General features: G+C 48.0%; 1 protein-coding gene across 1 annotated transcript in view; it reads left to right on the top strand.

The window, feature by feature from the left end:
- Window positions 1-37: 37 nt before the first annotated feature.
- CEMIP (cell migration inducing hyaluronidase 1) overlaps window positions 38-14,220 on the top strand; it is a 160,893-nt gene continuing 146,710 nt past the window's right edge. The window contains exon 1 of the mRNA XM_081546724.1: window positions 38-325. The gene's annotated coding sequence lies outside the window, so the exon portion shown is untranslated. The remainder of the gene's footprint in view (window positions 326-14,220) is intronic.

Below are 14,220 nucleotides of genomic sequence, written 5' to 3'. Positions count from 1 at the left end.
AGGGGCCCCGGGGAGGAGCCAGCCCGGCGCGGCCGGCTGAAGAGCAGACAGCACTCTATAAAAGCCGCCGTTCTGGCGGGCGGCCGGGGAGCGCGGGCGAGCGCAGCGCGGTGCAGCCCGGCTGAGCCTGGCGAGGGCCTGCGGCGCGCGGAGCCGGCGGAGCTGAGCGCGGTCAGAGGCTGAACCCCGCTTTCCCGGACGAACTACCACTCGGCTTGCCCAAGTCCCGGGACATAACCGGGCCGGTCAGTGTGCCACCCGACAGCTCCGACCGCGGCGCTTCTGGCCCCAGAGGCGTGACAGTGTCTCGGCTACAGACCCAGAGGTAAGAGGGCCCGCTCGGCGCGCCGGGGCTGTGCGGACTGCCCAGCCTCAGAGGGGAGGGGAGATGAGGGGTTCGGCGCCTCCACCGGTGATAGGGAAAACGCACCGCGTCATGGGCTTGTTTGTCTGTCCACCCTGTGCTGTGCTGTCTGTTCGTCTGTCTGTCTGTCCACGTGTCTGTTGATGGGCACACGACCGCTGTGGCATTTCTCTGAGGTCGTGTGAGACTTTGCAAGGAGCAGGTGCCGGGGGGCGCCAGTGTCTTCGGAGCGCATCCGGCGGGGAGCAGGTCCCCGTTTTCAGTAGAGTTCCCCCGCTCTGAACGTCTCCGGGGAGATACTTGCGCCCCGAAGTGTCTCGTCGAGGAGTGACTGCTCCGAGGGTCGGATCATGGAGTCCAGCTCACTGGGAGCCGGCTCACACCGTGCACTAGTGAGCGCGCACCTGGCAACAGGTCTGCGCCCTGCTGCTCGGCTTTGAGCACCATCTTCCTTCTGGTTTCCCCTCCGCCTCCTGCTGCCTCCCTGCGCGCGCTCTCCCCGACGGCGTGAGGCACCCAGCATCGCTCTGGCACGCGACGGGTGGAGGTTAATTGAATGTTAGATGACAGGAGAACCCCTACTGATGTCTAGACTGCGACGCCCAACCTGGCATCACTACAAGAGGGTTCGGCAGTCCCTGGCGAGGAACGTCAGCTCCAAGAAAGGTCAAATAAGGTTGGGAAGAAAGGGACCTGGTGGAGCCCAGGCCAGGGCCGTGGCCAGGTCTCCAGCTCGCCGCTCTGGGAACCAGGGCCAGAGACACTCTGGAGAGGAGCCGGTGGGACGCATGTGCTCTTGAGAAAGGAGCTCAGTGCGCCGAGGTCCTCCGCCGCAGACTCGCTGTCCGCGCTCTCAAGACCGCCGCGGTTCCCCAAGGGTCCAACACTACGGCCGTCCCAGGCGCGCCGCCAGGAGCCGGGTTTGAGGTCCTGAGTCCTGCTTCGTGCAGCCAAGGCTGCCCACAGGTGAGAAAACCCTTTTAAAACTGAACTTTTGATGTGTGAGCCAGTGCCTGGCTGCAGGCTGGGAGCGAGTCTGTCTCTCCATTCCGGCGGTCTGGAGCGTGATCCCGGGCGTGCCCGGGGGCGGGAGCCGGCGGCTCTGCGTGCCCAGGCGCGGCGCCACCATGGACAGCTCCCAGCCGCTTCCTCCACTCCCGGTTGGTGGCCCTGGGTCTCCCGGGGAAGTGGAGCGGCTTTCCTTCCAGACTCGGAGAGTAGGGATACAGGGCAGGTGGAGAGGGACCGATGGTCTTCGGGAGCCCTCGGGATCCCGTCCCGAGGCGACGTGAGCCGCTCAGGAGGATAAAGGAAGCCTGGGTGGTTTGTGACCCGTTCCGAGATCGCCCTGAAGCTGAGCTCTTACCCGACTTTCAGTGTGGTGTCGTGGGGGCTTCTCTGCAGCACTACGGGGCCCTCTGAGGTGTTGTAATTGTGCAACGCACGCTGAGACAGTGAGATAACGCTAGACCTAATCCCACCCCAAACTGTTTTAGGCGCATGACATAGGATCATGTTCCGCTTTATTAAGTTCTTTAGTAAATACGGTAGCGGAAGGCGATACTAGTTTCACAGTTACAGGGACAGAATGGAGAAAAAGCAGATAGATCACGTATACAGAGAATGGGTTTGGATGCGTTTGCAAAAGCAGCTGTGCTGTTTTCCGAGCCCAATCGCTTCCTCCCAGGCGCATAACACTCTTAAAGAAGCTTCCATTGCTTCTTCTTGCCCAGTAGAGCATCTGGCAAGTTGGTTGCCTGGAAACAGGCTGCGGAGAACCTGTAGGAGTTAATCTGGGCAAATTAAATATCTCCGTTCTCTGATAAGAAATGACATTGGCTGAGGCTCTTCTTTCTGTCATTTTTCAGCTGTGTAGAAGAGGTAGCTTCCTTCATCTTAACATTGCCAGAAATTCAGAAGATCTGCTTCTGTTTGTGTCTGGTAGGCCTAGAGAGAGTAAAAACACTCAAGCATCTTTATTTATTTATTTTTGAAGACAGCTTGTGTGACTTTTCAAAAGTCGCTTAAACTCTGTTTCCCCATATGGAAACTGGGGGCAACACAACCAACCTCACAGAGTTGCCAACAAGAATTAAGTAGTAAAATGTAAAGCACTTATATCCATGCTAAACACAAAGAAAGCTCTTAAAATGGTAGTGATTATAAGCATATTTCACTCTTTTTTTTTTTTTTTTGCCATGCCACTCAGCATGCAGGATCCTAGTTCCCCAACCAGGGATGAAACCCATGCCCCCTGCATTGGGTGCTCAAAGTCTCAACCCCTGGATCACCAGGGAAGTTCCCATAGGTGTATTTTAAAGTTGGCTGTGCACTGCTTTTGGATTACATTCACCAGCCCTCTGCTGTCTCTCCTAACCTAGTGATTGTTTGATAGGGACTCTGGCTCCACTTTATATTCATGTTCGAGAACTTGTTGATAGAAATGATGAAAGTGCTGAAGTTGATTACAGTGTTGGAAAAAACAAAAGCAACAACAACAACAACAAACACCCCAATGTGTTCACCAAACATCAGTGGAAGAATGTTTGCATGAAACAAATCAGTTGCCTATTTTCCCCACCTGTGCCACTTGGAGAAAGTAAGTCATTTTCAAAATGTTATCACAGCCCTCTGGTTGAGATGATCTATTCTTCCTAATCCTTCTCTCAGAGGAATTTAGGACCTTCTGAGGGATCTCCTTGTCCTCTTGGAGGTGAGGTTCCCTTGGGTATTTATGGGAAGTGCCCTCTGCAGCCCCATTTCTTGATTCCTGGAGGATGAAGTGTGGGGTCGATGTACTAGGGCAGCACATGGTCTAGGAAACCCCTGAATGGTTGCTCCCAATCAGGAGGCACATTCCCTTGTGTTTGAACCTTGCTTGTCTGTGAGACCCGGACCAAAACACTACCATACTCTGCCTGGAGCATTGCCACTTTGGTGGTCACAGATAGATCTGAAGATTTCCTCCAGCTCTGTCTTTGAGGTTCTTTCTGGTGTGTGCATGCTCAATCATGTCTAACTCTTTGCTACCCTGTGGGCTATAGCCCTCCAGGCTCCTCTGTCCATAGGATTCTTCAGGCAAGAATACTGGAGTGGGTTGCCATGCCCTCCTCCAGGGGATCTTCCTGACCCAGAGATCAAACCCTCATCTCCTGCATTGGCAGATGGATTCTTTACCACTGAGCCAGGTTAAATATGTGACGTCATGCAGAAGTTTGGATAATGGAGTTGTACCGAGTCCAATGTCACAGTTAGATTTTTTTTCCCACAAAAAGTATGGGTGTACATGTGGGTGTCTGTGTGTATTTCTGCCAGTTTCACATTCTGATGCTTTTTCTATATTCTTTTTTCCTTAGTAGATCAAAGTTATCTTAGCTCCCTCCATCTGGAAGGAGTGGAACTGATGGATGCAGTCCACAGATTCTGGGACTCTTTCGTCTACCTGGTGATGTGAATGATGACGTGGGCCCTGGCTGAACTTGAAGTCATGATTCTCTTCTCTGGACTCCTGTACTGTTCCAGTTTCCAGCACACAAGACTTACTGGTAGGAAAACTAACTACAGAATCCTTTTGGAGTAGAGGGCCAAAGAAGGGGAGGAATTGGTGTGAGAGGCAGAAAGAGGCTCTTCCTGGATCCTGTAGCATTCTGTCTGCTGAAGCAGCTTCTGAGTGGCTGGGACAGACAGATCAAATAGCAAGGGTGGCATTCAGTGGGGATGGCTGGCTGGCGGGCTGACGGGGGTGACTCTCAGCATCTTTTGAGGCCTGCCACTTAAGTGACCCCCTTTTAGTACCTCATGTGGTATTGATGGAGCAGCACAGTTTGACAGGATAAACGCATTTTGCATTTGTAGTTATAACTCAAAAGATAAATATAAGCATGTTGGTTCCTAAAAGGAACAAAGTTATGTTTATGGATCAAATCCACAAGATCCCATATCCATGATCAGTCTAGGCAATATCTCTCTCTTTTTTAAAATTTTTAATTAAATAACTTGGCTACACTGGATGCTGTTGAATAGGCGTGAGTTTGAGCAAACTCCGGGAGATAGTAAAGGACAGGAAAGCCTGGTGTGCTGTAGTCCATGAAGTCGCAAAGAATTGGACACGACTGAGCCACTGAACAACAAGCCTGGGTCCTAGTTGCGGCATGCAGCATCTTTAGTTGTAGCATTTGAACTCTTAGTTTCAGCGTGTGGGATTTAGTTCCTGACTAGAGATTTAACCTGGGCTCCCTGCTTTGGAAGCTTGGAGTCTTAGCCACTGGACCACCAGAGAAATCCCTACATCTCTCTTTCTACATGATGGCAAATACCAAAATGGTTCATCTTCTCCAGGTATTGCATCAGTTGTCTCCTTTTGCTGCATTTTTTATCATTATATGGAGGCAACTCAGTTTCTTTTCAACAGGGAACAGGAAGTGATTACATTCTTCCTCTCCTGGGTCTGGTTAGGTTAGTAGGAGGTTAGGATGGTAATGGGTCTGGGCGGAGACTGAGTTCCTGTTTACTGTTTTGCCGGCTTATCAGCTGGGCTCAGAGCCTCCTTCCCCAAGAGCCTGGCAGATGGACATTTTGGTAAATTGGACAGAATTGTGGTGCCTATTGGGCTTCTCCAGTGGCTCAGCTGGTAAGAACCTGCCTGCCAATGCAGGAGACCCAAGAGACTGAGGTTCAGTCCCTGAGTGGGGAAGATCACCTGGAGAAGGAAATGGCAACACACTCCAGTTTTCTTTATTATTCTTATTATTTTTAATTTTCTTATTTTTAATTGGAGAATAATTGATTTGCAATATTGTGGAGGTTTTTTTTTTTTTTGCCATACATCAACATGGATCAGCCGTAGGTGTGCATATGTCTCCTCCCTCTTGAGCCTCTTTCCCACTTCCCACTCAAGTATTTTTGCCTGGAAAATTGCATGGACAGAGGAGCCTGTTAGGCTAGTGTGTGGCATCACGAGGTCAGATACCAGTGAGCTCCCACGCGCACGCATGGTACATATCACAGTGAGTCTTATTAGCATCTGCACTTCCAGGGGCTCTCCTAGCCTCTCTGGGAGGTTCCTTATCCTCTTTCCTCTCTCTGCTTTGGTACCAGGCTTCATTCAAACTTGGCTCTTTGGAAGAGAGGCTGCCTGCTGAGAAATGTCATCAAATATACATTTGCTTTCTGCTTTGTACCCTCGATGCCAGGAAACTCACTTCCCCACCCCAAGGGAGAGGAGCTGTGACTCTCCCCTCCTATGTTACCTTCCAGGGCCCCTCTCTAGGCTCAGTTTGGCTCCAAGCATCTGAGTCCACCTCTCCCTTCCCACCCCCTGCAGGTGAGGGAGCGCTGGTGTGTGTGTGGTGGAGCCCAGGCAGCTACCTCCCCCACCGACACTCACTCAGAGCAGGTTTCCGCTCTCCAGCTCCGGACAGTCTGGCTCCTCGTGTGGGGAAATTGCTGAGGCATTATCTGAATCTTTCACAAGGACAGCCACATGATAGATATACTTTGGGTTTAAAGTGCTTTGACCAGACAACAGCTTTTGCAAACCCTAAGCATTTCTTTCCTTCAGCTGTCCATAGAAGAGCTCAGCCATTAGGCATTTTCTGTCACAGGGAAGGCCCATCTAGAAAAAGGTCCTAAAAAAAAATAAATAAATAAAAAAAAAAAAAGAAAAAGGTCCTTTTGGCATGCAAAGTATTTGTGCTAGACTATTGCTTCTCTTGTCTCTATTCATCATTGGGCGGGGGCGGGGGTTGGCAGGGCAGGGGGCTGCAGACTTCTCCAGGAGCCTGCTATACTATGTGGCCTTTTCTGGGATCAGGAGTTCATGCTGGTGGCCTGAGACTTTATGGCTATGAGGACTGTACCCAGCCCACGGGGCTTCCCAGGTAGCACTAGTGGTAAAGAACCTGCCTGCCAGTGCAAGAGACTTAAGAGACCTGGGTCCAATCCCTATGTTGGGAAGATCCTCTGGAGAGGACATGGCAACCCACTCCAGTATTCTTGCCTGGAGAATCCTCATGGACAGAGGAGCCTGGTGGGCTACAGTCCATAGGATTGCGAAGAGTTGGACACAACTGAAGCAACTTAGCTCAGCATGTGGGACCAAGTAAGGTACCGTGGCAGAGTTTTTTTAGACTTGAACATGCAAGCAAGTCACTGGGGCGCTTGTAAAATGCAAGTTCTGATCAGACATATCTGGGGGGTGGGGCCAGCATCTGCATTTCTGACAAGCTCCCAGGTGATGCTGCTGGTCCACAGAGCTTCCTTTGGGTCGCCAGGGCCTACATCATTGCTGACATTTTGTGACACTAATGCAACTTTTTTTTTTAAGGTCTTCATACTTTAAAAAAAATTTATTTATTTATTCATTGGCTGTGTTGGGTCTTTGATGCTGCTCGGGCTTTTCCGTAGTTGTGGTGCGTGGACGTCTCATTGCAGTGGTTTCTCTTGTTGTGGCTCATAGGCTCTAGAGCACAGGCTCAGTAATTACAGTACATGGGCTTAGTTGCTCCAGGCATGTCAGATCTTCCTTGATCAGGGATCGAACGTGCATCTCCTGCAATGACAGGCAGATTCATTACCACTGAGCCACTAGGGAAGCCCTAACTCAACTCATTTTGGTGTAGTTAGAGTCCGTTTCTGATGTCCAAGTAGATGGGGCCCAGCTGGCCGGTGTCCTTCTAATGACCTGCTAACGACCCTTCAAATTCTTGGAGATAATTATTGTCACTCCTAAGCTGTCTTATCAGTAGACTAAATATCTTGAACCCCTTTGAGTTTCCACTTTTCCCGGTCATAATAAATTTTCCAAAGCTCCCTGAGCCAAGTTACTTTTAAGTGCAAGACCATTGTGAAAATGGCAATTTATCTTTGCCTGGCAGAGGCATTTGAGTGTAATTTTGGTGGTATTAAGAGATCACTTGGGGAATTTCATCTCAGTCCTCTTCCAGACACTGAGAATGCATGTTTACATTTCAACAACTTTATTTGACTCTGAAGATCACAACTTTTTTTTTTTGGAACCTGAAAATGAAATTTAGGCTCACTGATCTTCCTCAACTGCCCTCCCTCAACTGCCCTCCCTATGGCATTCCTGTGGGGATGAACTGGCCATCAGAGATGCCTCCTGCAGCTCAAGATGCAGTTATGCAACTGCATCCAGTCGCCACTGCTGCATCCGGGAGCAGGGAAGAAATTGACTACTGGTTTGAGCATCTTCTATGGGGAGACCCTGTGTTAGCCATGGAGGAGGCATAGTTAAATAAGTGATCTCTGTCCTCTAGAGCTAACAGTCCCATGAAGGGGTTGTTTTTCAGTCGCTCAATCGTATCCTGCTCTTTGTGGCCCCATGGACTGTAGCCTGCCAAGCTCTTCTATCCATGGGATTCTCCAGGCAAGAATACTGGAGTGTGTTGCCATTTCCTTCTCCAGGGGCTCTTCCTGGACCAGGGATCAAACTCGTGTCTCCTGCACTGGCAGGCAGATTCTTTACCACCGAGCCACCAGGGAAACTCCCCCATGGGGAAGCAAACATCCAAATCAGCAGTTGCCATGCAGTGTGACCGGGGCTAGGACAGATGGCTCAGGAGGTGTGGTGGGCAGAGGGTCTGTTTGGGGGCAGGCAAAGCCAGGGGACATCTCAGGAAGCTCCCCTGAGAAGCAGCATGAGAAGAGGTGCATCTAGAAGTATTAGCAGGAGTTTACAGGGCTTTTCTGGGGCTTCTTGGGTGGCTCAGTGGTAAAGAATCCACCTGCCAATGCAGGAGATGCATATTTGATCTCTAGGTCAGGAAGATCCCCTGGAGAAGGAAATGGCAACCTGCTCTAGTATTCTTGCCTGGCAAATCCCACAGATAGAGGAGCCTGGCGGGCTACAGTCCGTGGGGCCACAAAAGAGTTGGACACAGCTGAGCAACTGAGCACACACAGAGGAATTTTCTGGTGAGGCAAATGTGGAGAGTGGAGTTCAGAAGGCAGTCTACAGAGAGGAAGCCATGCAGAAAAATCCAGAAACACAGTCAGTTTAGTTCAGTTGCTCAGTCATGTCTGACTCTTTGCGACTCCATGGACTGCAGCACACCATGGGGGAAAATGGGGGAAGCCATGCAGAAAAATCCAGAAGCACAGACAGATCTAAACATCTCATTTCTTGCAACCCTTCAGTTCCGTGAAGCTCTGTAGCTGTCTCATGTGCGTGAACTCTCTAAAGCTGAAGAGAGGAAACATCCTTCTGGGCATCTGTAGGTCTCTGGAGCCTTTGTCTCTCAGGCCAAGAGTTTAAAACTACTTTAACCATAATTTTTTTTTTCTACAAAATCTTACTAAATCCAATTTACAAACCAGAGAAAACGTGGCTGTGGCTGTGAGGGTTTGGGTTTTCTCTTATGGCCTCTAAAGAATTCCACAGAACTGTAGGGGTTCCGTGGAGCATGGTTTGGAAACCTCTGTCCTGGAGAATCTTTTATTGCTTTTGGCAGCCCTATGAAGAATGTTATCTTAGTTGTATTGTGATCGGTCTTGCTGTGTCTTCTTGACATTCTGGATGCCTTTCTGGTTGTTGTGTCAATAGTTGTCAGTGGAAGGAAACCAGAATTGTCCTATGTGACACTCTGACAAATGTGGGGCACACGGGCTCCCCATGAGAAAGGGAGTGTGGCAGGTGCTGGCTCAGAAGTCTCCAGCAGTAGCTGTCCACCGGGGGAAGCAAAGAGAACAGTGAGCTTCTTGCAGAAATGGGCTGTTTTACTTGCAACCTTGTCTAACCATCCAAGACTTTTCAGATTCTAAAAAAGTTGGCAAAGGAAAACAATAAAAGCATATTTCTGGGTATAAGACTCAACAAATTCTACCCAGGATCTCGCATCTCTTTTCATCAGTGTAAACTAGCCAAATGTGAAATTTAAAGGCAGGATGTTTTTGAGAGTGAGTTTTGAAAAGGGACTGTTAAGCCAGAAGCTTAAGAATAGAAAAGTTCCACTGGCCCAGGGTGAGGCGGAAGGTTCCGCTTCAAGCTGGAGCTCCTGTGTGCATCTTACAAAGCTCTCTCAAAGGAGAAAATTGATGCTCTAAATGGAACAATGCCCGAAGGGAGCCCCACCCCTCACTGATGGATGGTCCTTGTCCTTAAAAAGGGATCTGAAGAACTCCCTGTATGCACTGTGTGGGTGTGTGTGCTAAGTCACTTCAGTCGTGTCCGACTCTTTGTGACCCTGTGGACTGTAGCCCACCAGGCTCCTCTGTCCATGGGATTCTCCAAGCAAGAATACTGGAGTGAGTTTGCCATTTCCTTCTCCAGGGGCTCTTCCTTACTTGGGGATTGAACCCCTGTCTCATGTCTCCTGTGTTGGCAGGTTGGTTCTATATTAGTAGCACCACCTGGACACAGAGCAAGCTCTAAAAGCATCATCATGTGAATGATTTAAGGTGACGAATGTAAGGCATGCTCAGTCTAGAGAGCACTACTGGGTACTTGAGAAACCCCGACGAAGGGAAGGGACAGTGAGGGTTCCCTTCAGGATGTACATGTGCTGTTGCCTGGGGCTGGGTCTGCTGCCAGACCAACAACCCACTGAACTAGACAGTGTCAAGAAAGAGCTGGTGATCAGCAGCCTCTCTATCCAGATGGTCTTGTGTCCAGGGGTCTTGACATCAGCCCCCATTGCTTTGGAAACTGGTCCACCAGGAACTATGGGCTTGACTCCCAAACTATGAGGATTCAGCTTCTTCTTGCCTCCTAGGGCTGGCCTTACACGGGCTCTTAGGTTGCCCTGATCTGTCGGGACAGGTGACCAAAGACACTGGCTTCCTAGATCCCACAGAACTGTCTGATGGATGGCTAGTGATGAGCCTGAGCTGTCTACTTGGTTGCAGCAGCTACTGCCTGGCTCTTACCCCGCTGTGTGCCCTCCTCCCCTCTACTCCCCAGAGGGGGCAATGGTGCCTGCATGTGAGTGATGAGGACACTGATGCCCAAGGGTTCAGAGCTGGTACAGAATGATTTTTTTTTTTTTTTTTTTTTTTGCTGCATGGTACGTGGAACTTCCCAGACCAGGAATTAAACCTGCGCCTCTTGCAGAGGAAATTTGCAGTCTCAACCCCTGGACTATGAGGGAAGTCCCAAGAGGACATCTTGGATGTCTGTCTAGCTCTTAGTCCAGTGCATCAGTAACCCACCTTCTTTCCAGGGCTCTCGTCCTTGCTATGTAGTAGGGGCCATTATTCCCAGCTTGGTCTCCTTGAACTCCCTAATTCTTGGGGCTTAGGACCCAGAGCTTCCCAGGCAGACAGTGGCCATGCAGAGCAGTTCCCCATCCCGTAAAGAACAACAAGAATGAACCTCAAAAGGACTGAGCCAGGGAGCAGATTTGGGCAAACCGTTAACATTTTTTGGTTGAAAAACAAACTGGTGGTTTATGACGAGCCTGTTTCAAAGCCGGCTGTGTTATAACCACTGAGTAATTCACTCGTGTGTCAATTTTCCAAAGGATTGGGTTCAGGAAAACCTCAAACATAGTGGCTAAGTACTTTTCCTTTCCTTTAAAAATTGTGTTTATTTTGGGAGGAATTTAATCCATATGTTTCAGATCTATTTCCATGTTACTCAGCAAAAGGTTGTTTTTTTTTTGCCCAGCATCGCTAAGCCATGAGTCCACTCAGTTCCTTTCTCTTCCCTTCCCACAGCCATCCCCAAGCTTCACCCACCGGGTGCTCACAGCTGAGCCCCAGGCTTGTGGCTGGTCAATTCTATAGCCTTTTATGTGTACTGAGTGCTGAGTCACTTCAGTCACGTCCAACTCTGTGACTCCCATGGACTGTAGCCCGCCAGACTCCTCTGATCGTGGGATTCTCCAGGCAAGGATACTGGAGTGGGTTGCCATGCCCTCCTCCAGGGGATCTTCCTGACGCAGGGATCAAACCCATGTCTCTTACATCTCCTGCATTGGCAGGAGGGTTTTTTGGTTTTTTTTTTTTACCACTAGCGCCACCTGGGAAGCCCATTTTATGAGACACAAGCAACTGTAGGCCCTGGAGGCAAAAAGAAAAATCAGTGATACTATTTCTGTCTATCTTGAAAATTTTGACGTTTGATTCACTATAGATTTTTGGCGTTTATTTAGATTTGTTAAATGTTGTGATACAATATTAGTTATATTGACTGACTGAGTTTTTGGTCCTATCTTAAATTTTGCATTTTTGCCTCAACTTTCTTCTGACCAACATCCTTCGGGGCTCTTTCCTGTTGGGAAGTCAAAGTCCTTATCATCAGTGCTAGTTCTGTTCTGATATTTTCTGATGCAGAGCTCTCTGTGATGACCTAGAGCGGTGGGATTGGTGAGAAGCTCAGGATGTAAGGGACATATGTATACATACAGCTGATTCATTTTGTTGTACAGCAGAAACTAACACAACATTGTAAAGCAATCATACTCTAATAAAACATATATATAATAGATCATATGGTTGTCTTGTAAGAATGAAAACAGATCAATATAGGAGGATAAATATCCTACAGATACTTTGCAGAATGTATGAAAATTTTATGTATGACATGTGCTGTGCTGTGCTAAGTCACTTCAGTCGTGTCCAACTCTTTGAAACCCTGTGGACTGTAGCCCTCCAGGCTTCTCTGTCCATGGGATTCTCCAGGCAAGAATACTGGAGTGGGTTGCCATTTCCTCCTCCAGGGGATCTTCCTGATCTAGGGGTTGAACCTGCATCTCCTGCCTTGCAAGGAGATTCTTGACCTGCTGAGCCATTGGGGAAGCTCCAATGTAAGATATAGGCAATATCAATTCAGTGAGGGAAAATGTGGTTTGTTCAATAAACATACCTGGATATTATTATTTTTTACCAAAAAGAGGTCAGTGTCAGAGACAGGGGAGCAAGCTTTGGGGATGCTAAATGTGCCTCTGGCTCTTAACCTACCTATTGATTTGAATTGGGGGTGTAGGAGTCTTAGGGAAAGTGGAGGAGAGGGGTGTGGGTCCTCTCTAGACACCCATGTGATCTGAAGCTGATATTTTCCCTTCTCCATTGCTTGTCTTCCTTTCTGGGGAGAGAGAAATAGTGGTATTCCATGGTAAATATTTTGCCAGTTATGCTGGACTGATGTGTCACTGTGTCTGTGAGTTCTTAAGAAGGCACTGAGTTCACCAGATTTCTCAATTCAGTTCCTGGGAACAAAAGAGAAAGCAGTTATAGGATCTGGGCTTTGGAGCTTTCATAGGCAAGGATTTCTTCTAAGTGAAGTGATTTTCTGAAAATAAAAAGTACAGCCATCTTGGAGGCACCGACTTGGTTCTCAGCGTTGAGGAAACTCGGAGTTTCCTTAGATGACCTAACTGTAGGTTGTGTATATACTTGAACTTACTTGGTGGCAGAGCTGAAATCTGTTTTTAATTTTAAAATCATTGGGCAGCGTTGTTACAAATGGTAATAGATAAACATGTCCTGGGATTTTCTGAGAAGGACTGGTGCCAGTGAAGTTCATTTTTACTTTAAACATGCCCCACATACAGTTACTTTAAATAAGAAACTATTTTTAACATGGAGAAGAAATGATGTTTCTACTGAATCTTGCTTATTAAGTGTGAGCTTGAGCTCTGCTCTGCTGGGGTTGTTTGAGGACGTCACCTTTCCAAGGTCGGGGGATCAGAGAGGTGTAGAGTCACATTTTGGTTTTATTTTTCTCTTTTGGATGAGCCTCCTAGCTAGGGGTTGCACTCTGCCACGTCACCCCTACCCCTCTCTTTTTGGCCAGGGCACATGGCAGGTGGAATCTTAGTTCCCCATCCAGGGATCAAACCCCGGGCCCTCAGAAGTGAGAGCTTGAATCCTGACCACTGATCCACCTGAGGTCACTTGCCTGGGTGTGATGAAGTTGGTAGAGGGACCCAGGTCCATGTGAGTCTGAAAGCCCGTGCTCCAAATAGTGACTGATGTTTCTTGATTCTTAAATTTTGAGGAAGCACGTTTAGGGGAATACTGTAACTCATAGTAAAGCGTTTTGAGAATAACAGGATTTTTGAGAATAACAGGTAACCCAAACACAGTTGTTGATTCACCAGTTCTTTCAGGACACCTGGGATTCAGAAATGACTTTGTGACATTTCCGTGTCATGGAGAAGCTCTCAGTTGAGAAGATGGGTAGGCCTTCAGGTGCCTATAGTCTGTGCTGTAAGACAGTGGACAGTATGGAAGCACTGCAAATTGATGAGAAATAACTTTACTGGGGAAAGAGACAAGGTGTCATGGAGGCAGTGCTTTTTTTGAGTATACAATATTGTGTTAGTTTCTGCTAATACACTAATGTATAGTGACTCAGCTATACATATACATATATCCCCTCTTTTTTGGATTTCCTTTGCATTTAAGTCATCACAGAGCATTGAGTAGAGTTCCCTGTGCTCTACAGTAGGTTCTCATTAGGCGTCTATTTTATAAACAGTAGTGTGTATATGTCAATTCCAATCTCCCAATTATTCCCACCCCCCTTCCCCTCTTGGCATCTGTATGCTTGTTCTCTATGTCTGTGTCTCTATTTCTCCTTTGCAAAAATGGTTAATCTGTACCGTTTTTCTAGGTTCCACATATATACATTAATATATGATATTTGCTTTTCTTTTTCTGACTTTACTCTGTATAACAGTTTCTAGGTCCATCCACATCTCTGCAAATGGCACAATTTCATTCCTCTTTATGGCTGGGTAATATTCCATTGTATATATGTACCACATCTTCTTTATCTGTTCCTCTGTTGTTGGACATTTAGGTTGCTTTCATGTCCTGGCTATTGTAAATAGTGCTGCTATGAACATTTTTGTGCATGTATCTTTTGTAATTATGATTTTCTCAGGGTATAT

Source organism: Giraffa tippelskirchi, chromosome 12, assembly GCF_054371585.1.
Source record: "Giraffa tippelskirchi isolate mGirTip1 chromosome 12, T2T-mGirTip1v1.2.pri, whole genome shotgun sequence".
In the NCBI taxonomy this organism is placed as follows: Eukaryota; Metazoa; Chordata; class Mammalia; order Artiodactyla; family Giraffidae; genus Giraffa; species Giraffa tippelskirchi.
The sequence above is the reverse complement of the archived record's forward strand: the minus strand, read 5'-3'. Positions and strand labels throughout refer to the sequence as shown.